This window comes from Cebus imitator, unplaced genomic scaffold, assembly GCF_001604975.1.
Source record: "Cebus imitator isolate Cc_AM_T3 unplaced genomic scaffold, Cebus_imitator-1.0 Scaffold8, whole genome shotgun sequence".
In the NCBI taxonomy this organism is placed as follows: Eukaryota; Metazoa; Chordata; class Mammalia; order Primates; family Cebidae; genus Cebus; species Cebus imitator.
In genome coordinates, this window is record NW_016107323.1 from 898,793 (window position 1) to 919,083 (window position 20,291).

At 41.7% G+C, this 20,291-nt stretch overlaps 1 protein-coding gene across 1 annotated transcript in view; it reads right to left on the reverse strand.

Annotated features, from left to right (window-relative positions):
- NT5DC3 (5'-nucleotidase domain containing 3) overlaps nt 1–20,291 on the reverse strand; it is a 67,034-nt gene that overhangs the window by 46,388 nt on the left and 355 nt on the right. The window lies entirely within an intron of this gene.

The window sequence follows — 20,291 nt, forward strand, 5'->3', positions numbered from 1 at the left end:
ATGAAGATGAGATTCACAGCTCAAGGTCACGTTTTAACTATTTCTGTGCTCCCAAATCCACAAAAAAGGACATACATAAAATACTTGTTTTTCCCTAATTGGACCAAAATCTCAACTTCTGTTTACCTTTTATAATATTCATATACTTTAAGAATACTCACACATATTCCAAATAATTTCATATTTAACATGGCTTCAAATTCTCCTTTACAAGTTCAAGTGTAAATTGAAAACATCAAGGTTCCAAAATTTCTTTTAAAAATATACCTATGGCCGGGCGCGGTAGCTCACACCTGTAATCCCAACACTTTGGGAGGCTGAGGTGAGTAAATCATGAGGTCAGGAGTTCCAGACCAGCCTGGCAAAGATGGTGAAACTCCATCTCTACTAAAAATACAAAAATCAGTCAGGCGCCCAGCTACTCAGGAAGCTGAGGCAGGAGAATTGCTTGAATCCGGGAGAGGGAGGTTGCAGTGAGCTGAGATCGTGCCACTGCACTCTAGCCTAGGCAACAGAGAAAAAAAAAAAAAAAAAAAAAAAAAAAAAAATCAAAAAAAAAAAAAAAAAAAAAAAAAAAGAAAAAAAAAAAAAAAAAAAAAAAAAAAAAAAGGACACCTATGGATTGGAAACATGAAAATAAGCACAGGCACTTTTTGTTTCTACGCTGAGGCAGTATCTACCCTCTCCATTATCTCCACTACAGGAGAACTCAAGGTCCTATATCCAAATGTTAAGCCTTTAAACTTCACATCTGTAACTGCCAGTGAAAATGACAAGAAAAAGACACCCTAATTCAGCAGCTTTATCTCTTAGCAACTTTCACCATGTTCCAACTTCCTTCCGTCCAGCCAGGCTAGGCACAAGGCAGTACAGTCAGTTCCGCTATTAATGGTTGAAACGTGTGAATCTGTTCTGAAATGTTAGGGAACAAGTTGATCATAATGCAATTTCGTTTGTTTATGTTTTGGTGTTACACTTAGTGCCAGCAAGTGTTATGTGATATAGTTGTGTCCACTTAATAGATTTTCTACTAATAATTCATTACAATAAAGGAAAGTTAAATAGAAAGTATGACTTTGAAGGCCAAGGTTGAGATAACAATTCTTAAGAGTGTGTAACTGTCAGACCTTAAAGAGACATAAATTTTTAGCCAGCAACTGTTTCCTCCAGTATCTCTAATAACCATTTGGTTTTAAGTTATTTTTATTTCTGCAATAGTCCAATGACAGATGCTGAGATGAAACAAAATGCCCAAGGTACCCTTTTCACAGTGAAAGTGAACACTGATGGGGTTACCTGCCCAGCATGCTCCATTCCTTATAGAAGTGACTCAGCTGGGCGCAGTGGCTCACACCTGTAATCCCAGTACTTTGGGAAGCCGAGACAGGTGGATCATGAGGTCAGAATTGGAGACCAGACTGGCCAACATGATGAAACCCCATCTCTACTAAAAATGCAAAATAATTAGCTGGGTGTGGTGGTGCATGCCTGTAATCTCAGCTACTCAGGAGGCTGAGGCAGGAGAATCACTTGAACCCAGAAGGTGGAGCTTGCAGTGAGCCAAGATGGCACCACAGCATTCCAGCCTGGATGACGGAGCAAGACTCCGTCTGGGGCGGGTAGGGAAGAAGTGACTCTTCCCGGGTTCCTTCTGGGACCTGCCCCTCCAGTTACAGCTGCTGGTCCAAGGCAGAACACCACTCAAGCTGGGTCACTCCTGAGGTTGGTACAAGACTCAAGCCAGGTTACACTAGAGTCCTTCTCTTATTTCTGTATTTTCACTTTATAGTTTTATTGAAGTACAATAAACTGCACATAAAGTATACAGTGTGATGAGGTCTGACAAATACTGCCAAGACATCTGTGATGCCATCATCACAATAAAGGCAAATAAGCATCTAACACCCCCAAACCTTCCCTCACATTTCTTTAAATTCCAGCCCATCCTCCCCTCCAACCCTGCCCATCCCCAGGCCACCTCTCATTTTCTTTTGGTCAGATTCCTTTGCATTTGCTAGAATTTTATATTGATGAGATCATACAACATGTAGTATCCTTGTAAATTGGTTTTCCCATGTACTAGAGCCACAGGAAATCTTTTTCAATAAGCACTTATCATACCTACTACGTGCCACACCGCACAGGGCACCACATGGGGATTATAAATACAAAGCAGTATCACAGGCAGTGGGGAAGACCAACGAACATCACACTGATGCGAGACAGAGGAACTCGGTATGCGGCTGGCATGTCCCCTGGGGAAGAGGCAATTCAAGTCCCTTTTTTTTTTTTTTTTTTTTTTTTTTTGAGACGGAGTTTCACTCTTGTTACCCAGGCTGGAGTGCAATGGCGCGATCTCAGCTCACTGCAACCTCCGCCTCCTGGGTTCAGGCAATTCTCCTGCCTCAGCCTCCTGAGTAGCTGGGATTACAGGCACGCACCACCATGCCCAGCTAATTTTTTGTATTTTTAGTAGAGACGAGGTTTCACCATGTTGACCAGGATGGTCTCGATCTCTTGACCTCGTGATCCACCCGCCTCGGCCTCCCAAAGTGCTGGGATTACAGGCTTGAGCCACCGCGCCTGGCCTCAAGTCCCATTTTTATTGTGTCTGATAATCTAAGAAGAAACATGCATTTTTCCATTAGTTTACATAGTTTGCACCATCTGCAAGGAGAAGCAATCCACGACAAACAGAATTACTCCTCTAATTAATAATGCACATGACATTTACACTACTCCCACCAAAAGTTAAAATTATACCTCTTATTATCCTGTAAGTAATATCTGTAATTTTGACTACTCCACAGAAATCCATCACACTTCCTAGTTACAAAAATAAAACTACATACAACTACATTTCAAATAACATTACATATAGTAATGGTTTAATGACAACCTAATCTTTAAAAAAAATCTTTTAAAAATCCACAGAACTGACCAAAATTAAAGTACATTGAGCTTCAAGGGAAAAAGTCCTTTAAAAAAAGAAAATTGTGCGCAGCACAGTAGCTCACACTTATAATCCCAACACTTTGGGAGGCAGAAGGATGGCTTGAGGCCAGGAGTTCAAGACCAGCCTGGCCAGCAAAGTAAAACTCTGTCTCTATTAAAAAAAAAAAAAAATTAAATCAGCCAGGCACAAGTAGCTAATTGGCAGGCTGAGACGGAAGGATCCCTTGAGCCCAGGAGTTCAAGGCTGCAGTGTGCTTGATGGTGCCACTGCACTGTAGCCTGGGTAGCAGAGAAAGATCCTATCAGAAAGGGGAGAGGAGGGGGAGTGGGAGGGGAGGAGATTGAGCCAAGTCAAAGATCAAAGAATAGGCAAACTCAAAAATTTTTCATTAGAATATACAGGAAATAGAAAAGGAACATAAATTAATGCCATCCACATGCTGTGCACAAGGCACTTCTCATTTATCACCTCGATTAATGTCCCAAGAACTACATGAAGTGAATACTACAAACTCTCATTTGCAGATGGGGAAAATAAGGCCAAGAAGTAAAGTAGCTGGTCCAAAGTCACACTGCCATTAAATACTATGAGGCAGGTAAAACGCTTGGCACAGTGCTTGGTTGAAAGTAAGTGCTTCATAACTGTCAGTCCCTTCTTTTTCCTTCATTCATTCAATAAATAATTTTTCCTAGATCAGTAGTTACCAGCATAATCTGGACCTCCTCTCCAGGGAACCTTTGAGGTCAAAGCTACTCTCATAATATAGTAAGATGTGGTAGACAGAATAATGGCTCTCCAAATATGTCCATGTCCTAATCCCTGGAACCTGTAAATATGTTACCTTACATGGCCGGGGGAATTAAGGTTGCAGATGGATTAAGATTGTTATCAGCTGACTTTCAAATAAACCTATTATCCTGCATTATCCAGGTGGACCCAATGTAATCACAAGGGTCCTTAAGTGTGCAGAAGATTCAGTGTGAGAGAGATGTGATTTGAGAAAGACTCAGGAAGCCATTGCTGGCTTTGAAAATGCAACAGGCTACAATGTGGGGAACCTCTAGAAACTGAAAAGCTGAAGAAAACTCTCTCCACCAGAACCTCCAGAAAGAAATCCAGTCCTACAACATCTTGATTTTACCCCAGTGAGATCTATTTCAGACTTTTAACTTCCAGAACTATAAAGACAATATACTGTACTGTTGTAAATCACTAAATTTGTGGTAATTTGTTACAGAAGCAATGAAAATTCAACACAGAGACAGTCTGCCTTTTTCACTCTCACCAATGTACACCGAAGTTTTGCCATAGGACACATGATGTGTGTCTCATGCTGCAATAGACTGAGTACAGAATCAGATTTGAGAATCTATTAATCCAGACATCAAAGAACTTTGCACAAACATAAAATCATGACATTCTTCTAAATTTCTTTTATTTTGGAAAATAGTCATTTTTCATAAAAAGCATGCCATTTATGTTAAGAGGTAACAGACTGGTATTTTAAATGAATCAATAAATACATATGACCAGGTGCAGTGGCTCACCCCTGTAATCCCAGCACTTTGGGAGGCCAAGGCAGGTGGATCACCTGAGGTCAGGAGTTCGAGACCAGCCTGGCCAATATGGTAAAACCCCATCTCTACTAAAAATACAAAAAATTAGCTGGGCGTGGTGGCAGGCACCTGTAATCCCAGCTACTCAGAAGGCTGAGAGGCAAGAGAATAGCTTGAACCCAGAAGACAAAGGTTGCAGTGAGACGTGATCGTACCACTGCACTCCAGCCTGGCTACCAAAAGCAAAACTCCATCTCAAAAAAATTAATTAACTAATTAAATGAATCAATAAATACACATCTTAAAATTCCCTGGGTTTTAATTTCTAATACAATTACTATCAATATAAGAGCAGAATACATTCTTTAAAAGTCTACAATCTATAAACAGAAACTCTAGGATCTTCAATAATTAAAGTGTATAAAAGAGTACTGAGGGTAAAATGTTTGAAAGGTCTTCTACCATAGCTAAGGATTAATATTCAATGAGGAGTGTTTCTCAAGTAGACTTTTTTACTCGCATGAGAACAAAATATTCCAATCTATGCAGAGAGATGCATCTCTAAATACAGATTAAAATATTATTCAGGTTTATACATTAATATCTTATCAATTCACTTAGCATGAAACAGTTCCTCAAAACCCTAGTAAAGTAAAAAAGAGTTACTCAAGGACCAATCCTTTAAAGTATAAAAATTTACTATAAAACCCAGCTTGATCAGTCAGCTAGCCTCTCTTTCTCTCTGCACTCTCTTAACATGTAGCATTTGACTTAAAAAATAATAATAGAATTCTATCATTGTCTTCTAAGTACTTTCTTGCAAAACTTTTTTAAAGCTTTGGTTTTCCTTCTCTAAAATATAAGAAGGACATGTCAATACAAGAAGGACAAAGTCAGGATTTAGCTGACCACAAACTGAACACAAATTAACTCTTAAGGTATTCTAACAGAGGTACAGTGTTCAAACAAGGAAGAGCCAGTTGCTTCCCTCCACCGTGAACCAGTCAGACCACACATGGTCAAGATCAAATGGTTCACTTTCGAAGGGATGTTGACAAACTAGAGTGAAAGCAAAGTTGAGCTTCCAAAATGAAATCAAAGGCGAGTTGTAGTGATGATGCATGATCACCACCTTCATATTTAAGCAACTATGATATGGAAAGGGAATCAGAAGTATTCTCTGTGACTCAGCCATCCAAAATAAAATGGGCAGCCTTGTGATCATACAACAAGCTCGAGCAGATGCCAGATGGCCACCAACAAAGTCTATGGAAAAAAGGATTCCTTTTTCCTGCAGAGGGCTGAACTCTATGACCTCCAGAGGCCCCTCTACTTGCCAGAGTCTAAGGTTTTCCCATTTTAGGCATTTATATTTTATCTGAAAATGTGAAAATTATGATGTGGCATGTTTCTCCCTTAAATCTTTTTACTACTTTCTTGTATGGCCACAGGATCAACATTATACACCTAAAGAAGACTTTTAAAGAAGATATCCTGCTATTTCTAAGACATAAAGAAAGGTAAAGATAATACAAAGAACACCCATATCCCTACCATCCAAGTGGGATATAAAATCCTGTCCACCCTCACCTGCAGGTTCCTCCTGCCTCTGACACAACCACTACCCAGATTTTGGTGTTTACCACTCTCTTGCAGTTTTTTTTTTTTTCTTTTCGGAGACAGAGTCTCACTCTATTGCCCAGGCTGGAGTGTAGTGGCATGATCTCAGCTCACTGCAACCCTCTGCCTCCAGGGTTCAAGTGATCCTCTTGCCTTGGCCTCCCGAGTAGCTGGAATTACAGGTATGTGCCACTCTATCTGGCTAATTTTTGTATTTTTAGTAGAGACGGGATTTCACCATGTTGGCCAGGCTGGTCTCGAACTCCTGGCCTCAAATGATTTGCCTACCTTGGCCTCCCAAAGTGCTGGGACTACAGGTATGGGCCATCATGTCCAGCCTCCCCTGCATTTCTCTAGACTTTTGCCACATACATGTGTGTCCATACAAGCAATCTGTAAGAATTTTATATGTTTTAAAACATTTTATGTCTGCAACTTGCTTTTTTCTTTTTACTCAAAATTAGTCTTATGAGTCACCCATGTAGGTATATTTCTGTAGTTCTAGGTCAGCAGACAACTCACGTTTTCTATAAAGAGTAGTTAGTAAATATTTGGAGCTCTGCATATGGTCTTTGCTGCAACTGCTCAACTCTGACATCCTAACACAAAAGGAGAAACATCAAAAAAATAGAAAAAAAACGGGTGTGGGTATGTTGCAATAAAACTTAGTAAACAAAGAGACATCAGGCTACAACTGGCCCATGAAGTGTGGTTTGCAATCTTTCTTATAGTTAATAGTATTTCCTTTTAATATCATTTCAATATGTGTCTGATATTAACAACTTGCTGGTTTTCTTTGGTTACCATTTACCCAAGATAACTTTTCCCATTCTATTAACCTCAACCTTTCTACATCTTTGTTTTAGGGTGCATCTCTTATAAACAGCATTCAGCTGGAATGTTTCTTATATGTGATCTGACAATCTTTCAATCTGAGTTTATTCACGATTATTGATATTTAATACTGAAATTTGGAATTATTTCCTCCATCACATTCTACACTATTTCTTGCTTTTTCTGTGTCTTTTACCATCTGTCTTACCCACTTCTAAATTGATTTCGAGATTGTCAATATTTGTTTAGATTTATTCACAACTCTACCAATTTATTTTTTCTCCATTTTCACTTGCATCTAAGACCTTTGGAAATTTTTTTTCCTGACATAAATACATTCTTTTTTTTTTTAATTGCATTTTAGGTTTTGGGGTACATGTGAAGAACATGCAAGACTGTTGCATAGGTACACATGTGGCAGTGTGATTTGCTTCTTCCCCATCACCTATATCTGGCATTTCTCCCCATGCTATCTCTCCCCAACTCCCCACCACCCACTGTCCCTTGCCTACTTCCCCCCAACAGACCCCAGTGTGTAGTGCTCCTCTCCCTTTGTCCATGTGTTCTCATTGTTCAACACCCGCCTATGAGTGAGAACATGCGGTGTTTGATTTTCTGCTCTTGTGTCAGTTTGCTGAGAATGATGGTTTCCAGGTTCATCCATGTCCCTACAAAGGAAATGAACTCAATGTTTTTTATGGCTGCATAGTATTCCATGGCGTACATGTGCCACATTTTCCCTGTCCAGTCTATCATCGATGGGCATTTGGGTTGGTTCCAGGTCTTTGCTATTGTAAACAGTGCTGCAATGAACATCTGTGTGCACGTGTCCTTCTAGTAGAACGATTCATAATCCTTTGGATATATACCCAGTAATGGGATTGCTGGGTCAAATGGAATTTCTATTTCTAGGTCCTTGAGGAATTGCCACACTGTCTTCCACAATGGTTGAACTAATTTACACTCCCACCAACAGTGTAAAATTGTTCCTATTTCTCCACATCCTCTCTAGCATCTGTTGTCTCTGGATTTTTTAATGATCGCCATTCTAACTGGCATGAGATGGTATCTCAATGTGGTTTTGATTTGCATTTCTCCAACGACCGGTGATGATGAGCATTTTTTCATATGTTCGTTGGCCTCATGTATGTCTTCTTTTGTAAAGTGTTCATATCCTTCGCCCACTTTTGAATGGGCTTGTTTTTTTCTTGTAAAGCTGTTTTAGTTCTTTGTAAATTCTGGATATCAGCCCTTTGTCAGATGGGTAAACTGCAAAAATTTTTTCCCATTCTGTTGGTTGCCGATTCACTCTAATGACTGTTTCTTTTGCCGTGCAGAAGCTGTGGAGTTTGATTAGGTCCCATTTGTTTATTTTGCTTTTGTTGCCAATGCTTTTGGTGTTTTGGTCATGAAGTCCTTGCCTACACCTATGTCTTGAATGGTTTTGCCTAGATTTTCTATGGTTTTTTTGGTGTTAGGTCCAAAATCTCCTGAAACTGATAAGCAACTTCAGCAAAGCCTCAGGATACAAAATCAATGTGCAAAAATCACAAGCATTCCTATACACCAATAACAGACTTAAAGAGAGCCAAATCAAGAACGAACTGCCATTCACAATTGCCACAAAGAGAATAAAATACCTAGGAATACAACTAACAAGGAATGTAAAGGACCTCTTCAAGGAGAACTACAAGCCACTGCTCAACGAAATAAGAGAGGAAACAAACAGATGGAGAAACATTCCATGTTCATGGTTAGGAAGAATCAATATCCTGAAAATGGCCATACTGCCCAAAGTAATTTACAGGTTCAATGCTATCCCCATCAAGCTACCAATGACCTTCTTCATAGAACTGGAAAAAAAACACCTTAAACTTCATATGGAACCAAAAGAGAGCAAGCATAGCCAAGTCAATTCTAAGCAAAAAGAACAAAGTGGGAGGCATCACACTACCAGACTTCAAACTATACTACAAGGCTACAGTAATCAAAACAGCATGGTAATGGTACCAAAACAGAGACATAGACCAATGGAACAGAACAAAGGCCTCGGAGGCAACACAACATTATCTACAACCATCTGATCTTTGACACACCTGAGAAAAACAAGCAATGGGGAAAGGATTCCCTGTTTAATAAATGGTGTTGGGAAAACTGGCTAGCCATGTGCAGAAAGCAGAAACTGGACCCCTTCCTGACACCTTACACTAAAATTAACTCCAGATGGATTAAAGATTTAAACATATACACATTCTTTAGAAGTTCCTTTAGTGAATTCCTTGATGGTAAAGCTCTTAGCCTTTTTTTTTTTTTGAGATGGAGTCCCACTATGTCGCCCAGGCTAGAGTGCAATGGCGCAATCTCAGCTCACTGCAACCTCCACGTCCTGGGTTCACTCAATTCTCCCGTCTTAGCCTCCTGAATAGCTGAGATTACAGGCGCCTCATCACATCCAGCTAATATTTTGTAATTTTAGTAGAGATGGGGTTTCACAATCTTGGCCAGGCTGGTCTTAGCTCTTAGCTTCTAATAAAAATTAAAATTAAAAAAAAAAAAGGCCTGGTGCGGCACCTGTAATCCCAGCACTTTGGGAGGCCAAAGTGGGTGGATCACAAAGGGGGTGAGTTCGAGACCAACCTGGCCAATATGGTAAAACCCCATCTCTACTAAAAATACAAAAATTAGCTGGGCACGGTGGTGGACGCCTGTAATACCAGCTACTCAGGAAGCTGAGGGACGAGAATCGCTTGAACCCAGAAGGTGGTGGTTGCAGTGAGCCAAGGTTGCACCACTGCACTCCAGTCTGGCCAAGGGAGCAAGACTGTCACAAAATAAAAAAAAAGAAAAAAGAAGTATCTGTATACTCTCTTAAATGCTGATTGAGCTAGATATACAATTCTAAATTGACATTTTTCTCTCAGCACTTTGAGGTAATCCACTGTCTTCAAGTGTCTGCTATCACTGTTCAAAAGTCTATCAGTCTCCCAGACTTTTGCAGTAGTAATAACATCATCAATAATCATGGTTAACATTTACAAGGGACTTACAAGTCAGGCACTATTTTAAAAACTCTACAAACATTAACTCATTTAAACCTACTAATCCTCGAAGACAAGTATTATTGTTAGCCCATTTTACATATAAGGAAACTGAGACACATAGACGTCATTTGCCCAAGGTCACATGGCTTATAAATGGTGAAGTTAGGATCTGATCCTAGTATGCTTGCTCCACGGTCTATACTCTTAACTGATATGCCTTTGGGTCTTTTTGTTTACTTTTAGGATCTTCTCTTTGTCTTTTGTATCTATTACTTCTTATTCATCCTGTTTGGGGTTTGTTTTGCATTCTAAATCTAAGGATTCTGCCTTTCATTTGTTTTGGAAAACTCTCAGCAATTATTCCTCTGAATATTTTCTCTCCCCATTTCCGGATCTCTCCTGCTAGAACTCCACTTAGACATGTGTTTGACATCTCACACTATCAGTCTGTCAACTGCTTTCATATCATCTATCTATTTGATTATAGTCTGGGTAATGTTCTCAGAGTTACTGCCCAGTCATTAATTCTTTTTCTTCTTTTTCTAATCTTCCAGTTAAAATCATTCCATTAAACTTTTAATTTTTAAAGATTAAAACTTTAATCTCTAAAATTTGTATATGGTTCTTTTAAAAACCTGCCTGACCATCCTAGGAGTTTCACATTCCTTATTCATGTTTTCCATTTCATCTCTTATTTCTCCAAAGTTTCAAACATTCTCAGATAGCACTACATATATGCTTTATGTAATAATTCCAATATCTTAAGTCCTATTCATACTAATTGTGCTGCCTGCTGATTCTGCTGGTTCTTCCTTATGATGGCTTATTTGTGTATTTTTAAATTTTGGACTGTAAACTCAGATCTAATCTTGAGAATACCGGGAGGCCTGGGTTTAAGCTATTTATCCAGAGAGTTTGCATTGCCTTCTACCAGGAGTCCCAGATCACTATCACTCAATTTCTCAGGTGGGATTGTGGTATGGTTTGGCTCTGTGTCCCCACCCAAATCTCACCTTGAATTGTAATCCTCATAAGCCCCATGAGTCAAGGGTGGGAACAGGTAACTGAATCATGGGGGCAGCTTTCCCCATGCTGTTCTTGTGATAATGAGCGAGTCTCATGAGATCTAATGGTTTTATAGGCATCTGACATTTCCCCTGCTGGCACTCATTCTCTCTCCTGATGCCCTGTGAAGAGGTACCTTCCACAACAACTGTAAGTTTCCTGAGGCCTCCCCAGCCATGCGGACCTGTGAGTCAATTAAACCACTTTTCTTTATAAATTACTCAGTCTCAGGTATTTCTTCATAGCAGTGTGAGAACAGACTCATACATTGCCACACAATACAAGAAGAAACAATTCAAATCCATGTGAGGATAAGCCTGTGATTACAAAGTCATGGGAAACTTCCAAAACCTGTCCCCCCACACACAGAAAACATACCTGAAGCAAAAGCCAAGAGACAAGTTTCTCTATTGTCTCCCTGCACACAAGGAAGCACTCTGTGGCCACCAGATTTATAGGCGAGTCTCCGACAATATGTGTGTGTCGTGTGTGTGTGTGTGTGTGTGTGTGTGTGTGTGTGTGTCCAATGCCTAGTCTCCCCTCCCAGCAGGCGCGGCCAATAAGAGCCAACAAATGTTCCCAGGACAGTCAGAGCTTCAGGGCTGGTCACCATTCTGGTTTTAGCTTCCTCCTTTTTTTTTTTTGTTTTCTTTTGAGACAGAGTCTCTATCTGTTGCTCAGGCTGGAGTGCAGTGCTGTGATCTCGGCTCACTGCAACCTTCGCATCCTGGGCTCAAGACAATTCTCATGTCTCAGCCTCCCAAGTGGCTGGGATTACAGGCTCATGCCACCTGACCCAGCTAATTTTTGTATTTTTAGTAGAGACAGGGTTTCACCATGTTGCCCAGGCTGGTCTCAAGCTCCTGGCCTCAAGTGACCTGCCCACCTCTGCCTCCCAAAGCTCTGGGATTACGGGCATGAGCCACGACACCTGGCCTCGGCTTCTTCTTCATTATTAGTTTTTGGGATTTCTCCAGTATCTCAGAGTTAAGTTATGACTTTAAGAGAAGGTCCTTTGTATTTTTTTTTTCAGCCTGTGGGTATTCTATGCAAAAAGGTTTTTAGACACTTTAGTCTACCAGACTGCTGAAAGCCAAAGTCCAAAAGAGCTCTTGAAGATTAGAGGATATCTGTTTCCACATGTCTTTAATAGTTGAATAAAGGATTGGTTTCCAAACCCATGTAAAAATACAGACTCCTGGGCCTTACCTCCATATTTTAGGAATCAGAATCTCCAGTGCTAGGGCCTCAGAATTTCCATTTTTAAACAAGCTTGCCAGGCAATTCCGACGTGCCACCCAGTTTGAGGACTGCTGAATTTTTTTTAATTTGACTTACCTTCAAAAGCTGGCAAAAAAAAAAAAATATTTAATCTCCTTTTTGCATTTTTCCTACTCTTTTCTCTTCCTCTTGACCCTACCCAGAATTTACACCCTAATGAAAGAGGAAAATGAACTCTAGATTTCAAGTGGTAGATCAGCCAGCCACCTCCACGAAAATTACAGAAAATATCAGCAGCAAAATTCAGGCCAAAAAAATCATTATTCCAGACAGGCTTCTTGATCCAGCAGCAAATTTAAATCTAGAAAACAGTCCCCATGCTGAGCTCTGCCTCCATAAGAAACCCATCACAGCTCAATCCTTCAAACAAAAGGACTAAATGAGCACTGGGTCACCAGAAGACAGTAAGATACTCCTGGAATCCCCTGAAATTATATACAAAATAGTTTGTGTGTGTGTGTAATAGCGCAAATGTGTCTTTTTATAAAGACAAAACACAAGGCTTTCTCCAGATTCTCAGAAGGTCCTATGACTCCATTACTCTATGTCCCTGCTGCACAGAAAAGGCACATTTCTGGTTGTACAATTAAGCATCCTTCAGTATTAACATATGTTCTTTTCAGGCATATCATTAGTACTTCCCAAGTATATTCTGCAGAACCTCAAAATAGAGTTATCACCTCAAAAAGGGGCCTCCACAGTCAAATTTACTTGGGAAGCACTAAACCTACTTCCCCGTCATTCATCTTGGAGATTCATTCGTTTTAAATGCTCTGACTCACTAGCTCTGAAAAGCCCAGCTATAAAGAAGCTTCTTTAACATGTATTTTCTACATCTCTTTAACCACATCTCTCAAAAGACTGTGAAACACAATCTGAGTAATATTGGTCTAATTTTAAAATTATCTCAAGAGTATCTTTAACCCAATGCAGTTCCTTGAAGAACTTATGCTTACTATTACTATTCACTGTATTTAATATTATATATAATTATGTAATGACTATCCTATGTCTTGTGCTTATTTTATACATGCTAAGCTTACACCATCGTGTAGACACAGTCCTCACTAAATACAGTACATAATTTTTGACTGATTAGTAAATGCTCTCCACCCAGAACTCTGAGTAAATCTTTCAACACCGTATAAAAGCTTCTAACTAATCCCTGTACTTCTTTCGACAACTTAATACAGTCTATAACCCCGGCCAAGTAGTCAAACATTCTAAGTAAAAACCAGGCTCCAAAATTAATTCTAATGAAAAAAAAAAAATCCATGTGACTAACAAAATATAAAGACTGGAGCAAGCCCTTTTGGAGGAGTAGGAAGGCTTCCATTCCCTACCTAACAGGACTGGCCAAGTACCTGACAAGCACACCTGGAAGACCAGAGCTCGAGTTCAAAGGAGACACATACAACCTAAAGCACAACAGAAAAGAAGAGACCACACACAAGTACATCCAGCCCTTTAATTATAATCACACAAAGATTTCTTAGAATTATTTTAGGTTGAGGATTCTCCACCTTGGCACTACCAACACTTGAGCCCAGATAATTCTTTGTTATAGGATATTGTCCCGTGCACTGTAGGATGTCAGGAGCTACCCTGGGCTCTAGAGGCCAGCAGCACCCTCTCCCCCAGCTGTGACAAACAAAAAGGTCACCAGGTGCTGCTAAACATCCCTCTGGGACAAAACTGCCCCCTCCAACTCCCACTGAGAACCACTGCTCCAGGGGGAGATGGCAGCAGCTAACATTGTTGCTAAAGGTTTAAACCAGAATTTCTTTTCCTAAAAATATAAAGAACCGTTATTTGAGCTGAGTTTGATACAGGATGCAAAAACATTCACAATTCCAAAATCCCAAGTTACAAAAGGAAAACATTCCAATTGAGGGTCATTCTACAAAGTCCGTAACCAGTAATCCTCAAAACTGTCAAGGTCATTGAAACCAGGGGAAAGTCTGAGAAACTGTTACAGGCTAAAGAAGCCCAACAGACATGACAACTAAATGTAGTGTGCTATCCTGGATGGCATCCCAGAAGAAAAAAAAGGAGAGTAGGTAAATACTAAGGAAATCTGAGTAAACTATGAATAATGTATCAGTATCAGTTCATTAATTGGGACAAATATAGTAATATGAGAGATTAATAAGAGAAATGGATGTAGGGCTTATAGAAACTATATAATTTTTCTGTAAATCTAAAGCTGATCAAAAAAAAAGATTCTTTTTAAAAAATTTTTTAATTAAAATGACAAGAAGGACGGGAGAGAGGGTAAAACAAAGCTTTAAAAAGCATCCTTTCCCTGTGCAGACTTCACTCTGGGAGCCCTTCAAAGGGAAGACATCTGAATAGATTGTTTGCATGAAGGAAAGAGATCAAATGGCCAGAAAGAAAGTGAGAAAACAAAATTATTGTCTTCTTGCAACTGGGGGTGGGGAGATCCATATGTTTTAAATGAATTATCAGGATTTCTTCTGACTGTGCCTTCCTACAAGACACAGCCCCCAAGGGTCAGTTTCTGAGATGCATTTCTGGCATCCCTGAGCCCCTGGGCCTCGCTGCTTAGCTCACCAGAGGTAGACTGTCAGTCATCTGTTTACCAGAATCCCCATGCAACAGTGGTCCCCCGCTCCACACGGGCAGTAACTCAGCCACTACGGACGCCTCCCTGTCAGACTCATCCAACTGTGAACCAGCAGCCTTCAAACCCACTGCTGGGTGCTTAATATGCTTGTTGGATGAGCTCAAGCTGGGCACATACATTCACACAGACTTTAGAGGAGAAAAGGAACAGTGCAGTCCTGGACCAGACAAAGAAGAAAAAGCATCTTGAACACCCCCACATTCTCAGGGGTAACAGGGACCACATGCGTCTGTGCTGCAGGCATGAAGAGGAGATAGCGTCCACCAAATCCTGTAGCTCTAACCCTTGAATACTTTTAACACTTAAAAAGGCTTAGATATTATTTAATGCAGTGGCCTCATTTTACTGAGACAAACCAAAGCCAGGAAGGATTAGGTGACTTGCTCAAGGCCACAAAGCTAGTTATGGCACTGCCCTAATCACAAGGAGACCCAGACATTAGAGCTAAATATCCCACCTCCACCTCTTACTGATGGTTGTTTAATAATTAATAATGATAGCTAGCAACTACTGCGCTTCTGTTGAATACCAAGCAGACACTAAAAATCTCCACATTAATCCCATATTGCAATGGAGAAAACTAAGATCAGAGAGGAAAGTAACATGTCTGTCATGTTACTGTCACACACCAAAGCCCAAACTCTGGTCCCATAACATATTAGTCTATTTTCACACTGCTGACAAAGACATACCTGAGACTGGGAAGAAAGAGGTTTAATTGAACTTACAGTTCCACGTGGCTAGGGAGGCCTCAGAATCATGGTGGGAGGTGAAAGACACTTCTTACATGGCGGCAGCAAGAGAAAAGTGAAGAAGCAAAAGCAGAAACCCCTGAGAAACCTATTACATCTCGTGAGACTTATTCACTATCATGAGAATAGCATGGGAAAGACCAGCCCCCATGATTCAATTACACCACCCACGCCTGCCCCCCGCCCTCTCACACAGCATGTGGGAATTCTGGGACATGCAATTCAAGTTGAGATGTGGGTGGGGACAGAGAGAAACCATATCATTCTGCCCCTGGCCCCTGCAAATCACATGTCCTCACATTTCAAAACTAATCATGCCTTCCCATCAAAAGCAAGCTAGTTACTTCCTAGATACAATGAGGGTACAGGTATTGGGTAAATACAGCCATACCAAATGGGAGAAATTCGCCAAAACAAAGGGGCTACAGGCCCCATGCATGTCCGAAATCCAGCCAGGCAGTCAAATTTTAAAGCTCCAAAATTATCTCCTTTGACTCCAGGTCTCACATCCAGGTCATGCTGATGCAAAAGGTGGGTTCCCATGGTCTTGAGCAGCTTCACCCCTATGTCTTCGCAGGGTACAGCCTCCATCTCAGCTGCTTTCATGGGCTGGCATTGTGTCTGTGGCTTCTCCAGGTGCACAGTGCAAGCTGTTGGTGGATCTACCTACCACTCTGGGGTCTGGAGGACAGTGACCCTCTTCTCACAATTCCACTAGGTGGTGCCCCAGCTGCGACTCTGTGTGGGGACTACCACCCCCCATTTCCCTTCCACAATGCCCTTGCAGAGGTTCTCCATGAGAGCTCCACCCCACAGCAAACTTCTGCCTGGGCATCCACGTGTTTCCATACATCTTTTGAAATCTAGACAGGTTCCAAAACCTCAATTCTTGACTTTTGTGAACCCACAGGCTCAACACCACATGGAAGCTGCCAAGACTTGGGGCTTCCACCCTCTGAAGCCACAGCCCAAGCTCTACATCAGCCCCTTTCAGCCACAGCTGGAGCAGCTAGGACACAGGGTACCAAGTCCCCAGGCTGCACGCCACATGGGGACCCTGGGCCTGGCCCACTAAGCCACTTTTCCCTCCTGGGCTTCCAGGCATATAATGGGAGAGAGTGCTATAAAGGTCTCTGACATGGGCTGGAGACATTTTCCCCACAGTCTTGGGAATTAACATTAGACTCCTTGCTACTTATGCAAATTTCTGCAGGTCACTTGCATTTCCCTTAAAAAATGGTTTTTTCTTTTCTACTGCAGTGTCAGGCTGCAAATTTTCTGAACTTTTATGCTGTTCCCCTTTTAAAACTGAATGCCTTTAACAGCACCCAAGTCACCTCTTAAATGCTTTGCTGCTTAGAAATTTCTTCTACTGGATATGCTGCATCATCTCTCTCAAGTTCAAAGTTCCACAAATCTCTTTGCTAAAACATAACAAAAGTCACCTTTGCTCCAGTTCCCAACAAGTTCCTCATCTCCATCTGAGACCATCTCAGCCTGGGCCTTATTGTTCATATCACTTTCAGCAATTTTGTCAAAGCCATTCAACAAGTCTGTAGGAGGTTCCAAACTTTCCCACTTTTTCCTATCTTCTTTTGAGCCCTCAAACTGTTCCAACCTCTGCTGGTTACCCAGTTTGAAAGTCACTTCCACATTTTCAGGTATCTTCTCAGCAGCACCCCACTTTACTGGTACCAATTTACCATATTAGTCCATTTTCATGCTGCTGGTAAAGACATACTCGAGACTGGAAAGAAAAAGAGGTTTACTTGACTTACAGTTCCACATGGCTGGGGAGGCCTCAGAATCAAGGCAGGAGGTGAAAGACACTTCTTACATGGCAGCAGCAAGAAAAAAATGAGGGAGAAGCAAAAGCAGAAACCCCTGATAAACCCATCAGAGCTCATGAGACATATTTACTATCACGAGAATAGCATGGGAAAGACCAGCCTCCATAATTCAATTACCTTTCCCCAGGCCCCTCACACAATGTGGAATTCTGGGAGATATAATTCAAGTTGAGATTTTGGTGGGGACACAGCCACAACATATCACATTGGTGATCTTCCCCCATCCCATGCTTCAGCTGTCTCATGCACCAGGCACTGTCCTAAATGCCTCTCATGGATGGACTCATCCATTCCTCAACCAAACCCTATGATGCTGGTGCTACCTGCAGCCCCATTATACAGGCGAAAAAACTCAAGCCTAGTGACCTCCCCAGCTCTCAAAGGCAGCAAGTAACAAACCTTATCCATAAGTCAGGATGGCAATTTGACCCAGCAATTATACTCGGGCATTTAGAGAAATGAAAATATATGTTCACACAAAAACCTGTACACAAATGTTTACAACATCTTTATTTGTAATAGCTAAAGACTGGGAGCAACCCAAATGTCCTCTGAACTATGAGTAAATGGTCCAACGTAATCTGTGGTCAAACAAATGGTTAAGCTGTGGTACGTGCATATAATGAAGTAAGAGCAAAAAGGAATGCACTATTGGTAATACACATAACACTGGATAAAACTCCAGGAAATTATACTTGATGAAAAAAACCAACTCCAAAAGGTTACATACTGTATGATTCCATCAACGTAACATTTTTGAAATGACAAAATTCTAGAAATGGAGAACAGACAGTGCTCCAGGGACTGGGGACAAGGGAGAGTATGATAGGGGGAGGTGGTGGGGCTATAAAGACAGAATGAGGGATCCTTGTGAGGAACTGTTCAGTCCCTTGACTGTGGTGGGTGATACATAGGCCTGTATGTGAGAAAACTGTACAGAACTGCATCCATGCTCTCATGCATGTGCACACACACAGTACAAATAAAATGAGGAAACTCTGAGCTGTGGCCTCTATCAATATATACTGCTGTGATAAGGTACTATTGTTTTGCAAAATGTTACCAGTGGGAGAAACTGGATAAAGGGTATGTATGCAGGATCTCCCTTTATTACTCCTTTTTGGTTTATTTTTTAGACAAGGTCTGGCTCTGTCGCCCAGGCCACAGTAGTGTTGCAATCTCGGCTCACTGCAGTCTCTACCTTCCAGGCTCAAGTGATCCTCCCCACCTCAGCCTCCCAAGTAGCTAGGACCACAGGTGTGCACTACCACGCCCTGCTAAATTTTGCATTTTTTTTGTAGAGACTGGGTTTCCCTTTGTTGCCCAGGCTTATCCTGGGCTCAAGAGATCTGCCTGCCTCAGCCTCCCAAAGTATTGGAATTACAGGCGTGAGCCACCATGCCTGGCCCCTGTATTAATTTTTAAACTGCATGTAAATACGCAATTATCTCAATAAGAATTACAAGTTAAAAAAAATCTTGCCTGCCCAAAAGCTGGGCTAGGTAACCTTCTGTATTTCTTTCATCTCTTAAGACCTGCAAAATTTCCAATGCCTCCAAAGCCAGTCTTCTTTCCACCAGACCACACAACAGCTTCAAAAGCCAAAGCAAAATTAACGCTTGGTAAAGGGAAACTAAGAAAATAAGCCATCATTTCATAGAATTCGGCATCGCTAGTCATTTTATGTTTCCTCTGAAAATTACTCCAATTTGCTTTTATTTCATTAAACTGACTTCTGGCCAAAAAAATGGAAAATCTGATCCTATAAAACGTTCTTGCTCACCAAATAATCTCTCCCCATCTCTATGTGTCACCTCCAACAAGAAGTAACCATATACAAATTTCGGTTCTGAATCCTCCTTGTAAGCAGCAGCGCCAATGGATTATTGGTTCCCAAATGGTAAACGGAGCACAGGAAACAGGACAGTGGCTTAGGAGCTGAGACAAACTAAATCCAGGCGTCACCTTGGCTAGGTCACTTAAACCCGATTCTCGCCTTTCCCATCCACAGAATGGGGATGTGGCCCCACCTCCTTCGTAGACTATTAGAACACTTTAGAGATTATCTACGTGCCTGGCACTATTAGTTCATTAGCAACAACTGAGCCAAGCTCATTTTATGTGCACCTGGCCCCGAAGTCCTCATTCACCGCCTTAGAGTCCCCTCCTCAACGAGGTTAATGGTTAGCCCAGAACCTTCCCCACCTGCACCTCTCCTCTTTCAAACACCGCACAGCTCATCTCATCTCATCCCATCCCACCTCGCCTCACCCCCGCCAAAAGGAAAACAGACGAGCCTCCGGATCGGCCACCTGCGCAGCAGCCCCGCTCCAGGGCATCACTGCGCCCGATAGACTCTGCTGTTACTATTATTACTGTTGATGAATAACCACCTAACGGTGCGTGGGAGGGGCCGACTCCCCAGGGAGGTCTGCGGAACCCCAGCCCCGGGCAGCCCAAAGCCTCTCAGAGGCAGATTTCGGGCTAACAAGCCCAAGTACGTATACAACAGCTTTCCCGACAGGGCACAGACACGAGTTGTGAAGTTTCTAGAGTGCATTTTTCCGCGTTTCCCTGAGTCGCTCGGCAGGGGCGATGCTGCCAGCGGCTGGGGGTGTGGGCACCGGGGGCCGCGACTGGAGGGCCCCGGAAGTCCGCTGCGGGGCGGATCTGAGTCCTAGGGCGCCCA